This window comes from Erythrolamprus reginae, chromosome 1 (genome assembly GCF_031021105.1).
Source record: "Erythrolamprus reginae isolate rEryReg1 chromosome 1, rEryReg1.hap1, whole genome shotgun sequence".
In the NCBI taxonomy this organism is placed as follows: Eukaryota; Metazoa; Chordata; class Lepidosauria; order Squamata; family Dipsadidae; genus Erythrolamprus; species Erythrolamprus reginae.
The window spans coordinates 47,052,027-47,078,217 of NC_091950.1; positions in this window are offsets into that span (position 1 = coordinate 47,052,027).

Consider the following 26,191-nt stretch of genomic DNA (forward strand, 5'->3'; position numbering starts at 1 on the left):
TCATGAAAGTTGACCAAAAGGCACTAGCAATAGTCTTGCACTCAACCCACTATCGAGAAGTGACTACATTGCCAAAAATCTAGAGTGCTGGAAACTAGTAGAAGGGGAATATCCACAAGGACCATGGAAAAATATGACACAGGATAGAAATAACTTTGTATGTACAGGAGAAAAGCAGTGATTGATATCTTAGAACAATTTTAAAAAATCCAAAAAGGGCTAACAGCAGCTAATGTCAATGAACCTTTTGTACCCAGATAGTTGGAAGAAGAACAAACCAGAGAAGTAACTTGAAGATTAGGGAATAATAGATTTTAAGAGTGGAATGTTAGCAGGAGAGAAAATGGTTTAGATAATATAAAGAAATAGATGGGTGGTTATGGAAGGGAAAAGTTAAGTTCTCATTGCTTAGAATTCAGGGGTCTCCAACCGCCGGTCCGCGGACCGGGACCGGGCCGTTGGGGGTTTTCAGCCGGTCCGCGGCACCAGGGCCCCCTCGGCCTTTCCGCGCTGCCCACCGCCCGCCCGATTTGCCCCCTCTGCTCCTCTGCCACCTCCTGCCTTTCACCGCAGCTCCTCCCGCACCCGGAACGCACGCCCTGCCCGCCTCACATTTGCCGAGAGGACTTTTGCCCCGGGCTCTCAGCAAGGGGGCTGCATGAGAGGCGGGGCCGGCGGAAGGTGATATTCAATGTCGGGGGCGCACGGGCGGTTTTGCGCGCGCTCCCTATCTCCCTGCTAGCCCACTCGGAATACTGTATTCAAAATAAGAAAAGCCTTCGCCGGCAAAGGCTTTTCTTATTTTGAATACGTATTCCGAGTGGGCTAGCAGGGAGATAGGGAGCGCGCGCAAAACCGCCCGTGCGCCCCCGACATTGAATATCACCTTCCGCCGGCCCCGCCTCTCATGCAAACCCCCTTGCTGAGAGCCCGGGGCGAAAGTCCTCTCGGCAAATGTGAGGCGGGCAGGGCGTGCGCGCGTCACCGCTGAGAAGAACGGAGAGAGAACGAGAGTGAGTGAAATCAACAGACAGCAAGATAGAGAGAAAGTGAGAAAGAGAGAGTGAGAGAAAGGGGGGAGAGAAAGAGATAGCAAGAGAGAGAGAACAAGAGAGAGAAAGAGCGTGAGAAACAAAACAAGAGAGAAAGAGTGAGAGAGAGAGAAAGCAAAAGAGACAGAAAGAAAACAAGAGAGCGAAAGTGAGAAGAAGAGAGAGAAAGAGGGGGAGAGAGAGAAAGAGAGAGGGGGGAGAGAGAGAAAGAGAGGGAGAAAGAGAGGGAAAGGGGGGAAAGATAGCAAGAGAGGGAGAGAGAAAGAGAGAGGGAAAGGGGGAGAGAGGGGGGAGAGAAAGAGGAGATAAAGGAAGAGGAGAGAGAGAAAGGAAGAGAAAGAAAGAGGGATAGAAAGAGAGAGAGTGAGAGATGCTCAGTGAGCCTTTCTTTGAAGTTGCCTTTCTTTCTTTCTTTCTCTTTCTTTCTTTCTTTCTTGCTCTTTTTCTTTCTCTCTTTTACCTTTCCTTCCTCTATTTCTTTTCTTTCTCCTTCCTACCTTCTTCCCTCCCTCCCTCCAGTCCTTCCTCTCTTACTCTCCCCTTTCATAAGTTTCCTTGCTTCCTTCCTCTGTTCCTGTCCCTTCCCTCTTTCCTTCTTTCTTCCTTCCTTCCTTCCTTTCCTCCCTTCCTTTCCTCCCTCCATTTCTTGCTTTCCTTTTCCTTCTTCCCTTCTTTCCTCCCTCATTCCCTTCTTTCACTCCTTCCTCTCTTACTCTCCCCTTTCACACCTTTCTTTGCTTCTTTGCACCCTTCTTCTGTTCCTGTACCTTCCCTTTTTCCTTCCTTCCTTCCCACCCTCCGTCCATTCATTCACCCATTCCTCTCTTGATCACCCCTTTTACGGCGCCGCTGACAGCTAGCTCCCCCCCCCCCCACCGGGCCATGGAAAACTGGTCTAGCTGAAAGCCGGTCCCTGGTGCAAAAAAGGTTGGGGACCTCTGGCTTAGATAGAGAAAGAAACTAATAAATATAAATTCTACCTATAGAAATAAAGTTATAGTATTATAATAATAGAGAAATTCAAAGGTAGTGAAATACAATATAGAAGAAAAAATAATGATTAATATGATAATTTAAGGAGAAACCATAAATTATTGTTAATAATATTATTAAAAGTATTACTTATAATTTATATTTAAAACAATGCATAGATAGAAAAAGAAGACATACATTACAACTCAGAATAAATGAAATTCATTGCAAGAAAATTCTACAGTGCTGAAGAATGTTTGATGATTCAGCAAAGATGGTTAACTTCAGAATGTGATATGTGTATTTTATTTTATTATTTTTACTTAAATGATTCCTAAAGTTGTCCTTCTTAACTTAATGAATCTTTGTCATTTTTTTTATTCTGAGTTGCATGCAAAATACAGAGAAAGCGAGCTGATTAATAAACATTAATATCTAATTGGAAAAAAATAGGCACATATATCTCAGAATATATTTATTTATTATCACAACCCAACAGAGGAGAACAAAGCTAGGTCTCTACATGTGTTTAGAACCATAAAAAAGGACAGGACTATCCAAACTTCAAGAACAATTGTTCTAAAGGGGAAATAAAACAACAGAGAAGGCACACCTCCTAAATCTCATTATCAATAAATCAGAACAGAGCTGGAAGGGACCTTGGAGATCTTCTGCTCTAGTGATGGCAAATCTTTTTGGCTCTGAGTGCCCAAACTGGAACTTGTATGCATGCACACATATGCATACATGCAGGCCAGAGAACTGGAAACCCGCAGACTGGCTACCTGGTCTTTGGGTTTCCAGGGTGCACAAACACACCGGCTAGTTGGTCTTCACACAAGCCAGAGAGCTGGAAAACCAAAGACCAGGTGGCCAACATGTGCATGTGCATTGGCCAGCTGGCCTTCAGGTTTCCAGCACTCCCATGCACGCAAAGGCTGGTGCACATGGACACACCAGAAACCAGAAGAGCAGCTGGTAATGGCACGCGTACCCCCTCTTCTTTGTGGCAGCCCCAGGGGTGGATTCTAACTTACTAACTTCTAACTGGTTTGCTTCCTCCCATGCCATGTGGTGTGTGCACAATGTGTGCCACATGGCCATGCGGCTTGACAAAAACTCAGCTTCTCACTTGCGCAGAAGCAAAACCAGGCAAAAAATAGGGGGGGTAGCTGAAAGAAGAATGGCAGTACATGCATAGTGCTGAAAAGTCAGCTTTTGCACATGCACAGAAGCAAAAAAGCAGCAAAAAAAATCACACACACCCCCAAAAAAAAACCAATTCAAAAAATATTCAAATAGAAATGGAAATAGTCCATGGATCAGCACTGAAAGAACCAACTCTGTGACGTCACCTATAGAACCGTGCAAACTAGGAGGAACCCACTTCTGGGCATGCCACCAAATATTGGAATACTGGTATCATGTCACTCCTTTTCTCTAGACCAGGGTAGGCAAAGTTGGTTCTTCTATGACATGTGGACTTCAACTCCCAGAATTCCTGAACTAGCATGAGTGGCTCATGAATTCTAGGAGTTGAAGTCCACAAGTTATAGAAGAGCCAACTTTGCCTACCCCTGCTCTAGACAGAACTTGAAGCATGGTCATGGAAAATGTAGAAGTGACCAAAGGAGTGGTAGTCTTGAAAGTAATGGAATATTATGCTATGAAAGGCTTTATATGACTCTGCACTACATCCTACAGCATCTTGAATCTCCAAAGAGCTACTCAAGGATCCTCTTTGTAGACTTTAGTTCAGCGCTATTCCAGACACTCTTCTAATTAAGTTGAACCAGCTAGCGATACCTGAACACACTTGTAAATGGATCCTAGGCTTCCTAACAATGGCTGCATCTCTAATGAAGCTACTGAACTTCACAGATGACACAACAGTGATTGGCCTCATTTGAGACAATGATGAATCTGTATACAGGTGGGAGGTTGAACAACTAACCTTGTGGTGCAACCAGAACAATCTGGAACTGAATACACTCAACCCATACCACATCTCAGACATCAACATCCTTGAAAACATCCAAAGATATTTCACCAGAAGAGCCCTTCACTCCTCCACTCGAAACAGAATACCCTACGAAAATAGACTAACAATCCTGGGTCTAGAAAGCCTAGAACTACGGTGCCTAAAACACAATTTAAATATTGCCCACAAGATCATATGCTGCAACGTCCTACCGGTCAATGACTACTTCAGCTTCAACCGCAACGACACAAGAGCATGCAACAGATTCAAACTTAATATTAACCGCTCCAAACTTGACTGTAAAAAATATGACTTTAACAATCGAGTTGTCAAAGTGTGGAACTCATTACCGGACTCAATAGTGTCAACCCCTAACCACAAACATTTCTCCCTTAGACTATCCACGATTGACCTCTCCAGGTTCCTAAGAGGTCAGTAAGGGGCGTACATAAGTGCAATTGTCTTTCCTTTATCTCATATATCATATATATTTTCTTCCTTTCATATATCTTCTCCTCTATTTTTACATATTATCTTTATATATATTACTTCATGTCTATTCTCTTCCATATGTATTGTGTATTGGACAAATGAATAAATAAATAAATGAAATGAAATGGTAGAAATGGTGGTAGACTTTATGAGAAACCCGCCCAGATTTCCTCTTACATTTCTTCTTATATTTTCTCCTGTACATTGCATGAGTCAAAAAAGAGGGCAGTGAAAATATTTACAGACACTTCATATCCTGGACACAAACTGATTCAACTCCTACCCTCAAAACAACAGTATAGAGCACTGCACACAGAACAACTAGACGCAACAACAGTTTTTTTTCCTGAACGCCATCACTCTGCTAAACAAATAATTCTCTTACACTGTCAAACTATTTACTAAGTCTGCACTACTATTAATCTTTTCATCGTTCCCATCGCCCATCTCCTCTCACTAATGACTATATGACTGTAACTTTGTTGCTTGTATCCTTAAAAATTATATTGACTGTTTCCTGATATGATTTGATTGCTTGTTTGTACCTGGACTAGTACTAAGTATTGTACCTTATGATTTTTGACGAAGGTATCTTTTCCTTTATGTACACTGAGAACGTATGCACCAAGACAAATTCCTGTGTGTCCAATCACACTTGGCCATAAAGAATTCTATTCTGTTCTGTGTCATTTGCCTAAGGTGTTCTGGAATGGTGCTGTACCAGAAATTTTGAGCATTGTGTGAAATCTCGATTTGAGCTGCTCATCATTGTCAGAGTGCTGCTACAGCAGTTCATATCATTTGTCACCAAAGCCCTAAGGACCCTAGGAAACATTTCGCTCAGGTTTTTTAACTTGGAAGATGTAAGATCTGACACATAAATGGATTCTGAAAAGTTTTTAAAGTTTATCTGCCCACACTTACTGCTCCCTTCACTTCAAAAGATGCAATCATTTCTCACGTACAAAGAATTCTGTACATGGAAGAGAGTAGGAATGACACGGTAGCAGTGTTCTGTTATGTTTGCAAGTTGTTAAAATAAATGTGATTGCTGATTGGAGCAGGTGCGACCAATGAGAAGCCCGCAAGCACAACCAATGGGAAGCCGAGGCGCGACCAATAAGGAATCTCCAGGTGCAACCAATAGGAAGCCCCGGTGCGAATCCTTGAAACATTGTCACCAATCCCCAGCGCTGGTAACAAAGTATAAAAGGTGCGGTTTTGGCCGCTTGTCTTTAAGTCACTACCTGCCTGCAAGCTGGTCACTTTTAATGTTCCTGATTATTGAATAAAGAGCTGTTACCCTCTTCCTCGGCCTCCAGCCTCTGATTTAACATGTTCCAATATCTACTTCAGAGAAGACCTATTTTCCAAAGCACCTGAAGACAGTACAAGAAGCAATGGAAGGAGAGAAAAAGATATAACTAAGGAGAAATTTACTGACAGTTAGAACAATTAATCTCAGTGGAACAGCTTGCCTCAATAAGTTGTGGCTGCTCCAACACTGGAGATTTTAAAGAAAAAATAGAAAAACTATTTGTCTGAAATAGGCAAACCTATGCCATGTTTGCCACCAGTGGCACACACGGAGCTCTACCTGAGGCCACACGAAGTGTTGCCCTATGTCAGCTACAACACATATGTGCGCACTGGCCAGCTGATTTTCAACCTTCCAGAGGGCAGGGAAGGCTGTTTTCGCCCTCCCCAGGTTTCAGGAAAGCCTCCAGAGCCTGGGGAGGGCGAAACAGGCCCAATGGGCCTATCAGAAGTCCAGAGGCTTCAGTGATACCTGCTCCCATGTGGGGGGGGGGGCTCAGAGGTGTGTGTGTGTGTGCATACATGTGCAGGGGGGATTGCATTGTGTGTGTGGGCACGCACACATGTGCTATCACGTGTTCACGCACCCTTTTGGCACCCAAGCAAAAAAAGGCTCACCATCACTAGTATAAAACTTCCTGCTTGAGTAGGGGGTTGGAGTAGAAGATCTTCAAGGTCATTTCTGATTCTGTTATTCTAGACATACATTACTCTTAAAATATTATTTAGTATTAGAAAGTTGTCTTAATTCGACAGAAGCTCCAGGTGATATTCTTCTCCCCACCCACCATTACTAATGTGAGAAGACAGCAATAAGCATGAAAAATTAGTCAAGTTTATTCTTCCCCTCCCTGTAATCTCTGCAAAATAAATAAGTAAACAAACAAATGCCATCAAAATACATCAGTTATATTATTCTATATAAAGACTTGGGATCTAATTATAGGACTAATCAATATATCAGTGGGAAGCAGCTCCTTAAGCACCCCCCAAGCAGTCATAGATTTAGGGCAACTGAAAAGAACATAGTCAGCAACAGCACAAAATGGCACAGAAGCAAATGAGCCTCATAAAAAAGGATGAATGATTCTGGCAATGCAAGATGCTCTGAAATAATCTAGATTTCTTCCCTTCCTTTCCTTCCTTATCATCCCACTTTTTAGTTTTCTTCCCAGCAAAGCAAATTATAAAAACAAAAAGTGCAGTGTTGTTGCATGTTATCTAGTTCCAATTACCCAGGATAAATATTATACATCTTCATTTACGTCCTTGCTTTTTTTCCTGTAAAAGTGAAACTAACTTCACCATATTGAGGCACAATAAAATATTGTGTTTCAGTGAATTGTGCACCTGTCAGGTTGCATAATTTCAGTATTGCCAAAGCAAACACTCCTTTCCAACCCCCCTCACTGAACACAGAATACCAGCTGGGCTAACAACAACTTCAACACATGGCCGACATGCTTGAAGGCATGATATACCCAAGATGGAGTGGCTCATTTTGTTTTCATTTATTTGCTTGTTTAGTTAAAATAAATATCTCCTACCTTTCTTCTCGTGCATTTCGAAGGCAGTATACAAACTCAGCACTATTCTTTGGGACTGGAACAATCACTGCTGTTATCCAAGCCTTTTGAAATTCAAAATCTTTTATTATGGCAAAGAATGTTTATGTAGTGTTGAAAAATTATGACTTATTACTGAACTTCCACAGGTAATAGAAGCCCTCGATCATTACGGCTTCAACATTCTTGCTACATCTAACCCATAAGAATTGGGAGAAGTTCTGTTCCTCTGTATGAGCATCAATAGGCGAAAATTACTTTAATTGAATACTGCTTTGGCATAAATCTTTTTTGTGCTGTTATGTTGAAGGAGGAGAAAAATCTAGAATACAGATTTTTTAGGAACATGGGCCACTTGGAACTTCAAATTCTTTATTCAATGCTAATTTTTGGAGGGGCAAAATATGAAGATGAATGTTTACCTTTTACTCTGCTAGTAGATTTCCCAGAAATATTAGCTAGTCATCAAATACAAATATGTATTTATTATACATATTATACATACCTCTTTGCTGCTTCACTCATGAATCTTTCAGTGGCTTGCAGCAAAAGCTAGAATACTACAGGTATTATAATAATTCCAAATCATCAGATATGTCCCATAACAATAATAAATACCAGTAACATAAATCCAACATGATCATAATAGCGAAAGCTGTAACATTTTATCAAACTAAGCAACCAGACTCAAGTATATGCAATCCTTCTATTAATCATTAAAATAGGTGAATCCTTGGCCTTATGTTACAGAACACTTCCTATCAAAAAAGAGAGGGGGAGGGGAGGAAGAGACAGGGAGGGAGATTAAATAAAGGCTGTCTGTGAGTACCCTGAAAGTGTAATCTACCATTGAGGGAACAAAATATCGGTCATTCAAGTGAGGCGTAAAAGAGATATCAAGGTGTCACAGAGGCACTGACCTGGATCTGAGGATCTGACATTTGGTTCACAAATTTCCAATTAGGTTTAAATCCAAACATACTTCCTCAAATTTCTAATTAATGACCCATCTAAGAGGACAGCATTTAGAAGACAGAACATTATAGTATTTTGCACAGGAAACTGCAATGAGAACAGGAGAAAAAGAAAACAGGGGAAGTTGTCCAAAAGGGAAGTCTTCACTAGGGAAAGGAGAAGGAATTTTTTATTATTATTAACAGTTTATTCAATTTTCTCTTCACTTTTTTAGCAGCTAACCTGTCCCTGATTCTATCATTTATGGCCACATTCTGTGCCCTTTTAAGTTCCTTTGCTCATTCATTTTTACTGAGTAAAATAATATATGCGTGTAATAATTAGAAATAATTAATTAAGGTGTCTCCATATCACAACATGTCTCCTTTTCTCCCTGTACTGACTATATAGCAGAGGTCTCCAACCTCTGGGATGCAAATTTGTAGATCAAGCCACAGCTTTTTGAAAAGCATTTGGGGACGAGTGTGAAAGGCTTCATCTGCTCATGCACATGAAACCATCCCCATCACCAGCTCTATGGAGCCAGAAAGATCGGGGACCACTCTATAGCACACAGTAAATGGGGATATATCAGTATCGTTTTCCTTTCAGTACAGATGAGGATACCGCACTGGTAGTAAAACTGGAGCTGTGCATGCAGCTTTGGGTTTGTGGCATGTGTGTGTGTGCATACTAGCGAGATTTTTCTTCTGCGCACGCAAAAGCAAAAAATTGCAGAAATCTCACATGTGCATGTGTCCCCTTGTGAGATTTTGCTTCTGTGCATGTGCAGGGACATACATGCACACCAGGTACCCGAAGCTGCACGTACAGTGCACCAGTAGTGGCAGTAGGAGCAACTCCCACCTGGAATATATGTGTATATATCACTATACATAGATACTAATCAAAATAGGATATTAGGTTAGGATATCTTTCAATGGATGGCTACCACATCAAATCTTGAAGCATCGAGTCATATACAGTGGTACCTCTACTTTAGAACATAATTTGTTCTGTGACCAGGTCCTTAAGTAGAAACGTTCTTAAGTAGAAGCAATTTTTCCCATAGGAATCAATGTAAAAGCAAATAATGCGTGCAAACCCATTAGGAAAGAAATAAAAACTGGGAATTTTGGGTGAGAGGAGGAGGAGGAAGAATAGGAGGAGGACAGTCGCTGCCGAAGGAAGAAGGTGAGGTGAGGGGAATAAAAAAAAATCCAAAACTTTAAGGCTTAAAAAAAAAGAGTGACTCTGAGGTGGTGAGGAGGAGCACACGTCTCCCATGCACCTGGAACGAGGCTGCCTCCCAGACACTGCGCCAGAGAGAGAAACACAGGAGGAATGGCAGGAAACTGGCCGTACCTTCATGCTGCTCTCAAATTTCCTGGGAAATTTTTCCAGGCTCAGGTTCTTAAGTAGAAAATGGTTCTTAAGAAGAAGCAAAAAAATCTTGAACACCCAGTTCTTATCTAGAAAAGTTCTTAAGTAGAGGCGTTCTTATGTAGAGGTACCACTGTATTTTAAAATTTTTATTTATTTTCCAGTTTTGTAAGGCAATGTGTTTAGTCAAGCCTGGATCACTTTTAGAAAATAATGCTTTAATAATTAAAAATAGGGGGGGGGGGGGAGAAACGTCAATTTTTCTTTTCACGTTCAAGTTAAATACTATCAGTTATACAAATAGGCACTGGTTTAATAATTCTATTATTGCAAAATTTTATCATGAATCATGAATCATTTGCCCTTAGCTCCCTTCTTTTAAGCCAGTTGCCTGAGCTCTTGGTTCAGGTGGCCAAATTGTTAATCCCCTCCTTCAAGACTACTTATGTTGGGAAAAGGCAGAAATGTGTAGAATAAAATTATATGAGCCTATGACACATTGATAGATAAATATGAACACAGTGTTTATTATTATTGAGACCTGATTTGACAGTAACAGGATTGTTCTAATGTTTTTAGAAATTTATCCTTCCAGGATTTAAGTCACCAGCAGTCATGACTTAAGAGAAGAGTTGGGGGTCATACAGGAAAGTCTCTCAATAACAAGAATATCTCACAGATTAAAGTATATGGCCATAGAGATAAAAAACAACAACAATGCTACTGTTGTATATATTCCTAGTTGTCCATCCACAGTCCTTCGCCAGTTCCTATATATTTTTGCTCCTAGATATTATTTCAGGGTTGGGAAATCTTCAAAGCTATTGGCCTTTATTGATGGCTATATTCATCCCTGGGAAAGTCATCTGATGTTATTCAAGAGTTCATGGCTACTATGGCAACAAATGGTTTCTCACAAATAATTAGAAACCTGTCATGTGTAGGCATATACAATCTGGATCTGGTCTTCACTTCAAATCAATTGAGATGTGACTGAAGATAGAGGATATTAACATCTGTCTTTCTGGTCAAATTGTGGATCATCTAAGTCTTAGGCTCCTGCAAGAGTAAAAATCTATTAAAATGGACTTCTCATGAATTCATAAATTTTCCAGAGATCCCTTGAGGATTTTTGCATCAATTTCATGGATAGTTCAATGATTAAGCAAGGAATATATTAGCAAGTGCTTCATTTGCTAATAAATCCCTTGCTAAAGCATCACTTATCTAGTGGGACCTGGAACATGATGTCCTTGTCCAATCTTTTATAAAGGTATCGGGGTTGTCATCTGCTCTTTGGAATAATGTCCACAACCTGAGATAGATAGGTCCCACGTGGATTGGTGTTCTTCCCTATATTATATAACAGCATACACTGATGATATTGAGTTGTACATTTCTTCCCCATTTCTTTATGAACTTCACCATAAAGAGTGCTCAGTTAATAAAATAGGTAGAAATATGTCCATGTCACAAATGAAGATTTTCCCAGAAAGACGTTCACTAGAAAGATAAGAAGGATTATGCATGGGACTTTCTTTCTTTGCTATATGAGGGAAAGCAGACAGAGAACAAGAGAAAAACAAAGATAATGGAGGGGGGCATTAAAATAATGAGGCGAGGTGGTGCAGTGGGTAGATTGCAGTACTGCAGGTCACTAAAGCTGACCTCTAGATCTGCAGAGCAGTGGTTCAAATCTCATTACCGGCTCAAGTTTGACTCAGCCTTCCATCGTTCTGAGGTGGGTAAAATGAGGACCCGGATTGTGGGGGCAATATGCTGGCCCTGTTAAAAAGTGCTATTGCTAACATGTTATAAGCCGCCCTGAGTTTAAGGAGAAGGGTGACATAAAAACCGAATAAATAAAATAAATACATAAATAAATAAATACACTATATTTGAAAATGAGTGGGCCCTGCTTCCCCTCCTAGCCACTTACCAACTACTTCAGCCTATCTGTTACCACAATGCAATGCAGTGCAATCCCACCACACCTGCACCAGATTACTCCTTGCAACATTTAAAAGAAGTGTCATTTCTTGCTCCACTTAATGAACTTACCACTATATTTGTTGATATGGCACCTTCTCTCTAGAATGCTATTCCCTTAAAAGTTATCTCTGTCCCCACTCTGGGTCAGAGTGGCTGATGGATCCCTTATGTGATATTTTGGTCTTCAAATGTTATGGGTTCTTGCTTTCTGGACTTTCTAGCCACTATTTGAGTCTTAAATATTTGAGTCTTAAGTAATACAGCAAGACACATTTCTGTTAGTAGGCATCACTCAGAGACAGCCTACTCAACTGGGGATAACCCAACACATAGAATGATATTATATTCTATCTAACTGATCAGATTTGTTTACATGATTATGACATTTAAGATAATGGAAAACAGACATTTAAGACATTTATCTGAATGAGGGCTTTTTTAATGTAGTCCAAAAGACACTAACAAATGGGAAGATTCTGTTTTGTGTGCCTGTTTGAGATGTGGCCTCCTAATATAATATTGTATACAGTTTTTATGTTTTAATTGTACATCACACAGGGCTGCTCTGTGAATGACATGGGTGGTTTATAAATCTGATGAATGAATGAGTGAGTGAGTGAGTGAGTGAGTGAGTGAGTGAGTGAGTGAGTGAGTGTATGAATGAATGAATGAATGAATGAATGAATGAATGAACGAACAAATGATTTCAATAGTTTCTTATCAGCCCTACTTTTCTGGTCTATGATTATCATGGCAACAATTGATATTAACTATTTATTAAAAATATAAGCACTATTCTCTGGGAAAATGCAAAGATAGAATTGAGACTTTCATAATAAGTTTATATTTTATCCTTATGCTTTTTATATAATTTATTAATAAAATAAATAAGAAACATTTATGTCATTAACTAATCTGTTCTATGAGGTTCAGTTGATATGAAAAATAATAGCAAGAACCATTAGTATCAGGAAGGCATGTGTTTATCCTTTCACTTAAAGATGCAGGATCCAAATCAAAATGCAATAAAACTCTTTTCCTCCTAATAGAGGATATAATTGGGCAGAATCTCCAAGGAATTTGTTTGCCCCTTCTACATAAAACCCTATTACTGGCTGATCCCAGAACAAAGATTCATTTCTAGTGATCTCCTACCCTTAATCCGCCCAGCTTTCTCCCTAGTGGGTACACAGGTGCTCAGACAAGTTAAGAACCTTTCTTTGCAAGGAAGCTGTAATTGATAAGACTTAGGCACGCTGTAGAAATGGAAATTCATCAGTCAGCAGGAAAACGATCCTGTTCTATAGAGAGACAAAGAGAAGCTTTATGGCCCAAACAATAGCAGAAAGTGGGGAGCAGGGAGAAAAAGGGTGGGAAAGGACTGGACTCCATAATGGCAAAAAGGAATTTGAATTTTATCTGAATGTTATCTCAGAATACACTGCTATTGCTGTTATTTTACAAGGATTTGGCACTAATGAAGCACAAAGTGCATTTGGTGCTACAAAAGTGTACAAGCCAGAAAGCCCAACAAGCACTCTCCTACATTCTCTGCATGTCTATGTGGAAGATATCCATTCAGACCCAAAGGAGAGCTAGAATTTCCTCTGCAGTTTTCATTGTGCAATGAAGTTTTTGTATGTGGAGGAACAATGGGCCTTATTTCTATGCTATCTGTTGTCTGAAGTTTAGCAGCTTAACTACTAGATTAGATACTGCTTTAAATATTCAACCAATATTGATTAAAATAATCATCAGGTGGTAAATACATTACATCCAAGATTAGGCTAAAGAAGTGGGGTGTTTTTTCCCCAAACTTTAAGATGTGTATATTTCAATTCCCAGAATTCCCCAGCCATCACAAAAAGTTTTGGAAGTTGGGGAATTCTGGAAGTTGAACACACACAAAGCTGCCAATTTTTTTTTTAAAAGTCAATTTCTGCTGGTGGGATCCAGGACTTTTTAAAATTTGGCCCCTGTCCTTTTGAATATTGTGCACCCCCCAGGTGACATCTTCACTCAACCTTCTGACCTTCTTTAAGGGCCAATTTTGTTGGGATAATCTGTGGGCCCCAACAGAGATGCATTATTCTGGATGTGGTTAATAGATTAAAACAAGAGGCCACCTTACCCTGTGTGCATCTTGCTCCTTTCCTCACCATCTTTTAAAATGATGATGATGATGATGATGATATCATGAAAGTGGAGATACAAAACTTCACTGACAATCCAAACTGCCGACTTTGCAATGACAAAGTTGAAAATGTTTCACGCTTAATATGTGACTGCAGCAAAATCGCACAAACTGATTACAAAGCTAGACATGATCAAGTTGCTAAATTAATCCACTGGTCATTATGTAAAAAATATGACTTACATGTATCCAAAAAGTCTTGGGAACATAAACTGGAAAAAGTTGTCGAAAGTGAGAAGGTGAAGATCTTGTGGAACTTTCGAATACAGACAGATCATCATTTGGAACACAACATTCCAGATATTACAGTTGTTGAGGGCCAAATTGTACAAATTATTGATATTGCTGTACCAGGAGACATCAATGTTGGGGGGGGAAAGAACCGGAATAAAATCACAAAATATAACAGTGATACCCATTGTCATTGGGGTACTTGGTACCATGACCAAGAATTTTACAAAATACCAATTGCAGCTTCCTGCAATAACACCAGTAGAACTGCAAAAAATTGCAATACAGTACTTGGTTAAGAAGGTGCTTGGTAGATTCCTAGAATGCTGGCAGCAACGCATATCAACTATCAGCACCAGTCAATAATATTTGGGATACATTTTTAAATGTTCAGTTGACTGAGTTTGATGTGTAATGAATAAAAGATTATTAAGAGATTTATTATTATTATTATTATTATTATTATTATTATTATTATTATTATTATTATTATTATAAAACATGAAACACAATCAAGTGAACATTTTTAAAAGTGTCATAAATTCCATTGACTGGTGCTAATGGTTGATACAGGTTGCTGCCATTAGCAACAGTTAAAAATATGATGATGATGATGATGATGATGATGATGATGATGATGACGACGACGTTTTAGTGGGGGTTTACTGTTTGAAAGCTACCCAAAGTCATCTCTAGGTGAGATGAGCAGCATACAGGTCAGATAGATGGAAGTCATGCAGGTGGGGGGAGGAAGAGAGCGAGAGAGAGAAAGATGCAAATTACAAGTGGGAGGAAGGAAAGAGAGAATGAAGAAAGAAAGAAAGAAAGAAAGAAAGAAAGAAAGAAAGAAAGAAAGAAAGAAAGAAAGAAAGAAAGAAAGAAAGAAAGAATCCCTTCAAAGGCCATCAGGACAACAGCCAAATATCCACTGATTGAAAAATGCTTTGACTTTATATGATGCAGCTGGTAAATCTTTGCCATGCAAATGGATATATCTACTTTTCCATACAGCGACAAATCTAACTGGGTCATGTCTAAAAGCCTTCCTGAATAACAGATCAGATATCTGGAAAACCAAAATTTATAGCCTGGTGTCAAAGGGTAAAACTGACTGATTACATTTGCACACTGCAGTGTTTTGTTCAGAGTCTATTTAGTGGAACAGAGCAAGTACATTAATATTTATTCCATAGTTTTCTATAATGTTCTCATTATTTTGGTAACCTGATGACAAATATCAGGTACATGAGTCATTCACTAATGACTAAATTCCTCTAAATAAAATAATAATATGAAGTCTCAGAAGCACTTGTTTACTCTGCATCTTTGATGAAACTCATCTCCTAAATTTCATAATTGTCAAAAACTGTTGGTACAATATTTTTCTCTTTTTTTTTGAGGCAGAAACCTATAAAAAGCCTCTAAAGTAAAAACTCTCTGAATTGTAAAACAATTATCGCTCCTGGCTGAAAAGATTTAATTTGCCATGAAATCTAAGAAAGATTTGCTGGATAAATGACAGCAACTGCTGATAAAGATGTACAGAAAAAAAAAATGGAAGAAATGTGAAGAGGGGGATGGGCATAATGTGTCTGAACTAATGTGGTGTTTTATGACTCTCTGGTGATGTTGAAATCCAATCAGCATCACTCTGTTATTTTTCTTTAAAGCCCTCTGAGGATTTCAAAGAGTTTTATAGCCCTAACACCTTTAATTGGAAGTAAGTTGCATTGATTTCTATGGAACTTTGTTCCTTCCAAATAAGTGTCTGTTAGGATCTCAGCCTTAATGTGATTAACTCCCCATTAACACTCCCTGCCTGTGTCTGATAGCTACTTTGTGCTTTTTTCTGAACAGAATCAAGATTTTTTAAAAACATCATTTTATAATATACAGAATCTGCAGGGTCTCTGTAATCTGCTTTCTTTGCTGTTATTTTTTGTCCCACGTAAATAGATGAAGAACCACCTTGGTACAAGATATTGCAGAAACTAAATAGAGAACAAGTAGAGGTAAGGTATCTGCATACTTATCGATCCACAGCTCACATTAGAGAACCGGCTTTCAGCTGTGGCGAGGGGGGCGTTTGCCCAGGTTCGCCTGGTGCACCAGTTGCGGCCCTATCTGGACCGGGACTCACTGCTCACAGTCACTCATGCCCTCATCACCTCGAGGTTCGACTACTGTAATGCTCTCTACATGGGGCTACCTTTGAAAAGTGTTCAGAAACTTCAGATCGTGCAGAATGCAGCTGCGAGAGCAGTCATGGGCTTACCTAGGTATGCCCATGTTTCACCATCACTCCGCAGTCTGCATTGGTTGCCGATCACTTTCCGGTCACAAGTCAAAGTGTTGGTTATAACCTTTAAAGCCCTTCATGCCATCGGACTAGAATATCTCCGAGACCACCTTCTGCCGCATGAATCCCAGCGACTGATTAGGTCCCACAGAGTGGGCCTTCTCTGGGTCACGTCAACTAAACAATGTCGGTTGACGGGCCCCAGGGGAAGAGCCTTCTCTGTGGCGGCCCTGACTCTCTGGAACCAGCTCCCCCCAGAGATTAGAACTGCCCCTACTCTCCTTGCCTTTCGTAAGCTCCTTAAAACCCACCTTTGTCGTCAGGCATGGGGGAACTGAGACATCTCCCCCAGGCATATACAATTTATGCATTGTATGTATGTTTGTATGTATGTTTGCTTAGTAAATGGGTTTTTAAAAATATTTTAAATTATAATTATTAGATTTGTCATGAACTGTTTTATTTTGTTGTGAGCCGCCACGAGTCTACGGAGAGGGGCGGCATACTAATAGATAGATAGATAGATAGATAGATAGATAGATAGATAGATAGATAGATAGATAGATAGATAGATAGATAAATAAATAAAATGAACATGGCCATTGAAACCATTCATAGTGACTCTAGGTCAGTGGTTCCCAACATTTTTTTGGCCATGACCCACCCAAGCATCTCTAAAATCCTGATGCCCCTCACCCCCCATGACATATAATTCTTACTATTCAAAAAGTGAACTACTACACATGCAGAGGAAGTCTAAAAGGCCATTAACTTGGTTTAAACAAGGTTCCAATTGCCCCCATTAAAAATCAAATTGGCTGGACGGATTATGAATACCCAATTCAAAAATTTTATTATTGTATTGTATTTTAAGATTGATGGTATATTGCATATGTGATTGGTGTGGAAAAAATAAAAAACTTTTTCCTGAAAAAAAATCAAATTGGCCCCCTGTGGAGTGTGGGCCCCACGTTGGGAACAACTGCTCTAAGCAGATTACAGAAATAAAATCCAAATATAAAACCCAAAAAACCTCCACCCCAGTGCCAACAACCAAACCAACCATTTGATGGGCACTGTATCACCCTGGTTACCCAGGCCCACTGGCAAAACCATGACTTTGGGGCCTTTCAAAAGAGATTCAACGTATCAAGCCTATCTGCAGGTTAATACCTATCTGGTCAGATGTTCCACAGAGAAGGTGCCATCGTAGAAAAGGCCTTCATATGAACCTCTTCTAGAGAAGAAACCCATAATATACTTTTGTCTTTTGTCTCTAGTGGATTGGCTGTATGTAACTGGGAAAAGATGTCCTTCAAATAACTTAGTCCCAGACCATGCAAAGATTTAAAGGAGACGACCATCTATTCCATGGAGTCTGCTAGCAGTTCTTTTTTTAACTCTAATTATATAAAAGTCATAAACACATCTGACCAGACAGAGCAATCAATAGATGGATACTGTAAGGAAATCAGCTATCCTTGAAAAATTTACAACTGTCAGACCTGGAAGCCATCTTGGGTTTTAGATCTTCAGGCCTGCCACATTTAGTGTTGTGGGAAACTGGGAATGGGGATAGTGTGAGTGGGGAGATATAGTCAAAATAACATTCCTTTCTTCAAGAGTCATGGACACTCTGCCCTGCGCTTGGAGGGGTGTGCCTGGGAGGCACCTCCAATTGGGACGGTGCATTGATTGGACAATGTGATGGACATGTGGATGCTGAGGCAGGAGCTTGAACTTTCTTTTGGGTGTGGAAAACTGGAAGCTTTCAGATTTGGGGTTTCCCAGATATGCCAATATGACATCGCTAATAAAATGGAACTTTGAGGAAATCTATGCCTTGGTGTTTTCTTTCATTGGGGGTGTTACATGGAACCATGACAATAACAATATCTCCACATGTTGGTTTATTTTCCTTTTTCTCCACTGTCACTACAACTACTATCAGATAACTGAAATAAATTATTTCTTTTTTTCTTGTAATAGCAATAGCATTTATACTTGTATAACATTTTACTATGCATTACTGCTCTCTCTAAGTAGTTTACAGAGTCAGCATATTGCCCCCAACAATCTGGATCCTCATTTTACTGACCTCAGAAGGATAGAAGGCTGAATCAATCTTGAGCTGCTGAGAATCAAACTGCTGGCAGTTGGCAGAATTACCCTGCAATACTGCGTTGTAAACACAGTGACACCATGGCTCTTTAAATACAAGTCAGTTAATCAGACATGCCCAAAGTTCTTGTTATTGGATAAAAATGTTTATTTTTAAACATGTTTATTTTTACGTGAAAGGACTGCCCTTTGCTTGCAGCGCCGCTGCGGCATCCTTTTTCGTAAAAATAACAATGTTTATTTTTACGTGAAGACCTCCCTTTGAAGGAGCTGGGGAATCCCTCCCACGAAGAGATTCCGGGGATGGAGCTTTGACGTCACCGGCAGGTTGCTAAGGATGCCAAGGTGATAACTTCCTGGATTCCATGGAATCCAGGAAGTGATCACCTTGGCGTCCTTAGCAACCTGCCGGTGACATCAAAGCTCCACCCCCAGAATCTCTTCTTGGGAGGGATTCCCCATTCGGGTTCGAGTTCAGGTTCGGTTCGGGTTTGGCCGAATTTTGCGTAAAGTTCGTCCGAACTTGCCGATCCCGAACACCGTTGGGTTCGCCCATCACTAATGGGGAACTGAGAATGGAGCATTTTAATATGGAAAAGTTCATCATATGTTGGGTTGTTAAGGATTCTTAATTAAGCAAATTGTGGTTGTTCCTTGGTTTACTTAAAGAAGGGGAAGAAAATACCATTATTACATCTAGAGTTGGTAGGATTTGACCATTAGAGCTATTTTAGCAAAAACTTGCCCTACAGTCTTAGATGTCAACAATACAGAGGTCTTTAAATGTGCATCAGACTATGTCCTTTACTTTAAACAATAAACACAAGGAGAGCTAAGAAAATCAAGATGGTGGTCATTGCCATATGTTCAAACTCTGCTCATCCCCTTTTTAAAGCTATTTTTTAAATTGTGCAATGAATGTAAAAAAGAAGGTGGGTCTTTGTGAAGGACTAGCTGTCATTTGACATTTTAACTTCTCCCCTTGTGGATGCTCCTGAACAGAATGGTTCTGGAAGAGAACATGCAAGACCTTTTTTTGGGGGGAGGGGTTAATTACCACCCTATCATTTTCTTTTACAATATGCTCCTTCTGTTCTTTTGTACTCTTCCAAACTGATATTCGCAAACAGTTAAACTCAGTGAAAATCAGTAGTGTCCACTGAGTTTTACTTGAATGATTTATTGAATGGCAGAAGATTGTCAATAACACAGCTGTCTCAGATGAAAAACTACATATTCATTTGGATGGGCATTGTGTAATCCAGAATTCTCCAGAGAGTAGTTCAAATCTATGTGAAATTCCCACCTGAACCGCTGTAATCTTACATTTAGATTTCATTGAAGTAACTTACATGATAGATGGTGGCGGGAGGCAGAGAGTGGGGAAAGCTACATATTTCCTCTCCCTATCGATTTTTGAAGACACTACAGTTATTTCCAGAACTTCTGCTACATCCACTGTTATATGTTGAATCAACTCATTACAGCTAAACTAAACCGATCGCGCTGAACAGCATGCATGGTGAGACTGTCACAATAAAGATCACAAACAATGAAAACATTTGTGGCTATCTGCACATTACAAAAACAAATTCACTAGCTATGCACAGTGGACACAGCTTGGACCATTGACCAGAGTGCACAGATAAGAACCTATATTGCACTGCAGCAACTGATATTTCTCTATGCCCCATTCATTGGTAGAAAAATTTGGGGTCACAGATTTATGGACAAGGAAGAAATAATCTAATCCACTTAGATTACTAGTTTGCTAAAGTGGTGGAGAAACCTATTTCTTTCCTTGTCCAGAAATAGGAAAATTTGTTGCCTGAATTACGAAGAGAGACTGAGGGAACTGGGCATGGAAAGCCTAGAGAAAAGGAGGACCAGATCAGACATGATAGCAGTCTACAAGTATACGAGGGGATGTCACAGAGAGGAGGGGATCACTTTATTCTTCAGGGCACCAGAGGGCCGGACGAGGAACAACAGCTGGAAGCTGACCAAGGAGAGATTCAACATGGAGATAAGGAGGAACTTCCTTATGGTCAGAGCGATCAACCAATGGAACAACCTACAAGCAGACGTTGTGAACTCCAACACTCTGGACATTTTTAAGAGAAGATTGAACTGCCACTTGACTGGTGTGCTATAGGGTTCCTGCTTGGGCAGGGGGTTGAACTCGATGGCCTTCATGGTCCCTTTCAACTCTAACAATAAATAAATAAATAAGAAAATTTCAAATGGGACAGACAGTATGTAATTTTAAACATGAAAAAATGAAAACAAGAGGTAAAAATTGGGACATTTCCCCCTTCTTTTCATATTATGGGTGGGGTGATTGTGGACCTACTGAACTGGGCAGACAATGTTTGGCTTGGTTTTATGTTACATTATCTTTGGGCTGCTCATTGTTTCTTATTTTTCTTTTGTAATTTTTAATTGTAAAATTCTCTGAGTTATGTGACTTTGGCACGCTAAACAAACAAACAAACAAACAAATAAATGAATAAATAAATAATCAGGTTCTTTGGATTCCTAAGTATGAGAATTATTTTTTTCATTCCCATGGCAAACTTTCTCTCTCTTCTCTTTGCTTGTTCTGCATTGTGTATTCTCTACAACCTGAGGGATTTAATTTGTCTTTATTAAGAGCCTTGCATTTTACAAGCTGTGGGCAAATGCTATAGCTCAGAAGGTATATAATTGGGGAAGATACAGAATACCATTTAGCTGTCATCCAATGCAACTGTAAATTTGATATCTTTTATCTTAGACTCGCAGGCATGTCTCAAATACAATTATGACATTCAATAAAATGAGAACTATTCCAATAGAATACACACCACACACACACACACACACCACACACACCTGGGTTTAAAGTGAAGTTTTATTAATGGAATTCAGGGCAGATCAAGCTGTTGAAAGCACATTTTACACTAAAGGATGCAATTATTGGTGAGAGTAGTATTATTTATCATCATGCTAAACTGGGTGGGAAAACTAAATTATAAAGAAATCAATGGTAAAGCCAAAAATCTGAAACTGAATCATAATTCAGCTGTTATCTTTCCATTGGGCTCTTAATAAATACATGAAAATAATATTTTTTATATATAAAAATATATAACACCCAGCATCTCCTATTCAGTGAAAGAGAATACCATTACAAAAAAACCCCCACAAAACGAAAAAAACCTTTCAACTTTTGGTCCTCCTGGTTTTAGGGACCTTTCATCTTTAGTTCTGAATAGGGTACATGTGCAATCTGGGAATCCATTTGTTTAATCCATCTATTTATAAGTCTTATGAAAATGGTACGGTAAAGTTCATAGAAAAAGTTGATTGAGTGATTTTCCTGATTTCTTTTCATTAATTTAAAGGAATGACTAATTAGGCGAGGCCACCAAAGAAGATAATATGTAACAATGTAGTTACAATCTGACATAGTCTGGAAAGGTTACAATTTCTGTCATATAAACTTAGTGGAGTGGAGCACCATTTATAGATAATGTTCATGATCAGCGCTTGATGATTTGCTGAAACAGAACGGGGGGGAAATGATACTGCAAGGGGTTCAAGAAGGTTCATTGGGCTGGAATAAATAAACCTGCAATGAAACTGTTTAATGAAATCTCAGAAGCCCAGGGATGTGACCTGAATGATGAAAACTAGACACTGAGGATGGAGTTCAGAGACGTTGCAGTGATTTATTAACTCCCCCATATTGTTTTCCGTGCTCTCTTTTGAACCCTCTTTGCATTATCTTCCACTTAAGTAAACCTTTGCAAATTATTTCGTGTGTCCTTTCTCTGACTTGTATCCATGGCTCAATTGTTTTGCGTAGGTAGAGAAGGTATTCATTGGACACTTTTCTTCATAGAAAATTTCACCACCGAAATAATACACTATGCACACAATTAGCCGCCCTGAGTCCTTCAGGATTGAGTGGCATAGAAAAACAAACAAACAAACAAACAAACAAATAAATAAATAAATAAATATTGTTTTGGTTAGCTCTGGCCCAGCTCCCGCCCCAAGGACTGTGGATGTGGGGGAGACATCCACATGCTGCAGGGCTGTTTTGCCCCGGTGGAATCTGCTGATGAAGGCTTCTCTGACCAAGAAGACATGAGTGACAGGGAGGAGGAGAGTGTGGCAGACAGCTCAGAAGGAGATCAATTATCTAGCTCCTCCTTGGATTCGGAACAAGAGTTAATGATACAGCCACGCATGCGGAGAGCGATGCATAGGCAACAACAACTGAGAGATTATTATCGAAGAAAATGAGGCCACCTGTGGTTGGGTGGGGCTGTGGTAATTAGTGAGGCTGCTATAAATAGCAGCCTGTGGGTTTGGCCATTGTGGAGGATTATCTGATCGTTGTGTTTCGTGACTGCTTTACTGACTTTGACTTTTTGTGTGCTGATTTTTCCCCACTTTGAAAGTAAACCAGAGCAAAGTGTGTTTCACTTTGTGAAAGAAGAAGGACTGTGAATTACCTCACAGCTGCAAGCTAAGTATCACAGAACTGATAAGGGACTTGTACAAATTACCAGTTTGGTTGGAGACGAGTGCTCTTTGCTATACCAAAAGAGGGCTTGGTTTAAGTGAATTTTCATTATAAAGAACATTGTTTTGAATTTTCAAACATGTGTGTGTCTGAAATTTGTACCTGTGAATTTTTGGGAGGAGTCTACCAGAGAGCCCGACAGAACAATATATATATTCTGGAATTATATTGTTAAGTATAAATATGTTCATATTTGTTTTCATTTATTTTTCTATAATAAATAATATTATAACCTACACATATAACCAAAATAAAATACAATTAGATAAATTTATCTCTGCTGTCTATAATTTTTATGTTTTCTGATGCATATGATTGCTAGAGTTTGTTTCTGTGTTTGCTTTTGAATGTCTGGATAAAAAGAACTGCATAAAATGAAACTTCCCACACACATTTATTTAAGTGGATGGAAAGGCGAAGTTCCTTAAGTATATAATCATGTCTGACTAATACTATCCATACTATAACTGTACTCTAATCTATATATTACTTTACAAAATATGAAGTTGGTTGATTCACTATTAAAATGAGAAGAAAAGATCTCCCCCCTTTCTTGAGTCTTGCAAAGGCCTTAATCAGTGGTGGGATTCAAATAATTTAACAACCGGTTATCTGCCCTAATGACTGGGTATGTGGGTGTGGCCATGGTGGGCGTGGCCAGAGGTGTGTGACAAGCAGCACTTGACCTCTTGCACGCCGCTGAAAGCAAAAACAGGCTGTGGGGGGGGCATGCTGCCACCCCACATACCTCATTTTGGACCTTGGAGGTCTCCCTGCAGTTACCTGGGAGTCAAAATGGGGTTCCTGGGGATTTCTGGAAGGGGCAGTGAGAGAAGGGGATAGATGACAATTTAACTATCAGTTAGCCTGAACCAGCTGGAACAGGCCTTAATAAGTGTAATATGTTTGATGTTAGTTTCTTTCATGATAAATTAAGGTTAGTTTCCTTCATGATAAATTAAGCAACACCAAATATTGGTCAACATGTTTTTAGTCTTTAACACTCTGACATTACTGAAACAAGTTAAAACTGCCAATATTAATCCTCTTCCCTGAAAACAAACTCACTGAACTCACTGATATGCATAGTATTATGTTGCAACAATTCAATCCTACAGATGTCTACGCATAAGTCTAAACTGAGTAATACCTACTTCCAGATAAGTGAATAAGAAATTGCAGGCACATGGCTTACCAATTAAGGTTATATATTATGTCTGCACTTTCTACAGATTTCATTTTTGGCTATTGAATAGGAATCACAGAAAACTGAAACCAATGTAAATGGGTAAATGTGAGGGTACCTAATTTGGCTGGGGGATAACCTTAATCACAGCTGATATTGTTTCTGCAGTCTCTGAACAGAAACTTGATTCAAGAAACTATAATGCAGACTCAAATAAAAAATGGGATAATCTAACCCTTGCTGATTATTATTATTATTATTATTATTATTATTATTATTATTATTATTATTATTATTGTTCTGCCGGACTCTCTGGTAGGAGCCTCCCAAAAATTCAAAGGTACAAATTTCACACACACACACATTTGAAAATTCAAAACAATGTTCTTTATCACAAAATTCAAAATAAACTAAGCACTCTTTTTGTATTGCAAAGAGCACTCATCCCAAAACAACCTGGTAGTTTGTACAAGTCCCTTATCAGTTCGTAAGTACTTAGCTTGTAGCTGTGAAGAAAGTCACAGCCCTTCTTCTTCCACGAAGTGAAACACACTTTGCTCTGCTTTGGTTTCAAAGTGGTGAAAAGTCAACAAACAAAGGCCGGAGTCAGCAAGACGTTCATGAAACACAACGATCAGATAATTCTCCATCGGCCAAACCCACACACTTCTATTTATAGCAGCAGCACTAATTACAGCAGCCCCACCCAACCACAGGTGACCTCATTTTCTCTTGTAATAATCCTTTAGTTGTTGCTTCCTATGCATCACTCTACGCATGCGTGGATGTGTCATTAATTTTTGTTCAGAATCCAGAGATGATACAGATGATTGATCTCCTCCTGGGCTTTCTACCAAACTCCCTTCTTCCCTGTCACTCATGCTGCCTTGGTTAGAGGAGGCTTCATTGGCAGATTCCATCAGGAGCAAAACAGACCTGCGGCATGTGGATGTCACCCCCACATCCACCTGCACATTCATTGGGGTAGGAGCTGGGCCAGAGCTAACCACAACTATTATTATTATTATTATTATTATTATTATTATTATTATTATTATTCATTAGATTTGTATGCTGCCCTTTTCCAAAGATTCGGAGCGGCTCACAAGACATAATATAATATAAAACAGTGCATATAAACTGTGCCATTATTATATGGTGTTGATGCGCCTATAGATATAGCATCTTATTATTTCTTTGTGTCTATTTTGTATCCTATCAAAGCGGGGGGGGGGGAGAAGTATGAATCCAACTTTCTCAATTATCTCTGAAGCAAGAAAATATTATTAACAGTTTGGGAACAATGGGAATCTTACGACAACTTGAAACCACAGTTAATATTCAAACTAATTACAATTCTGATAGTTAGCATTTCAAAATTAATTGGAAACAAATCTGACAGGGCAGGAAGGATTACATGCAAAGTAGAAGTAGGTAAAGTAGGTTTGGACTAACCTTATTAAGATTGTAGTTCCCAAAATACTTACTAGGAAATAAACCAATCAATCAGAATAAGATTTATTTTTTATATAATATAAGACTGTGCTTTTATCCAGGGATGGATTCTACTTACCTTTCCTACTGGTTCTGATCACGATGGAAGTGCATGTTTTGCCCCCGTTATGCAAAACACCCAGAAATGACCCTCTGTGCAAGTGTAGAGGGGTTTTATTCCAAGCCACAGCTATCAGAGGATCGGTTTGGGAGCATGGACCGCTGATCATTGCTGCCGGTCCGACGAGCAGCGATAAATTTCCGCTACTGGTCTAAATCAGCAGCAACCCAGTTTTTATTTCCAACTCCAGTCTTCTGCTCTCAATCTGGTAGTGGCGTAGAAGAAAGAGGCAGATATTTCAAATTTTCAAATTTTAATATG